The sequence below is a fragment of the Filicampus tigris genome, chromosome 12 (assembly GCF_054856515.1).
Source record: "Filicampus tigris isolate MCC_2025a chromosome 12, RoL_Ftig_1.0, whole genome shotgun sequence".
NCBI lineage: Eukaryota > Metazoa > Chordata > Actinopteri > Syngnathiformes > Syngnathidae > Filicampus > Filicampus tigris.
This window is the reverse complement of record NC_141228.1, coordinates 15,455,240-15,455,926: the sequence shown is the minus strand read 5'-3', so window position 1 is coordinate 15,455,926 and position 687 is coordinate 15,455,240.

The window sequence follows — 687 nt, the reverse complement described above, 5'->3', positions numbered from 1 at the left end:
TGGAAGTGCAGATCCGGTTACCAGGCCAGATGTTTTCTTTGCTCTTATATAACATGAAAGCACAGAACATTTTACTAGGTCGTCAGGTACGAACATAACATTATCAGTTGTCATATAGGCGAAAAATGATTTTCACCCATCTCACACACCAAGAAAACTTCTCACTCTTTAACGGTGACGTGCGGTGAGGTTCGCGGTGGTGCGGCATTAATATTAGATAATAATAGAGTCAGAATTACTTATTTATGAGCCAAACAGAGTGGCGTATCTTACATTACATTACCAGACATAAAGTATATGTCGACCCCGACATTATTTAATTTTAATTTTATTAAATCACTGCACAAATCACTTGCTGCCCAGTGAGCTTGGAGCTTCTTGGGGGCCTCAATGATTGACATTTGCCTTTCTCGGAACCAAAAGTTGGCCTTGGAAACATTGAGTCGTCTCTAACGTGAATAAAGTGTGACTGTATACGTATGGATTTATTCCTTTAATATTTTTGTTGTTGTTCTTTGTTTGTTCAAATTTGAGTTGAGATGCTAACATGAAATCAAAATCTGAAAACCATTCTTAATAAATAAAATCCACCCATAAACGAATTTGTTACAGTATTACTCTCGACCACAATGTGTCAGGAAGGCACTACTTTTCTATGACTTCAACATCATAATTTGGCCATGTGTT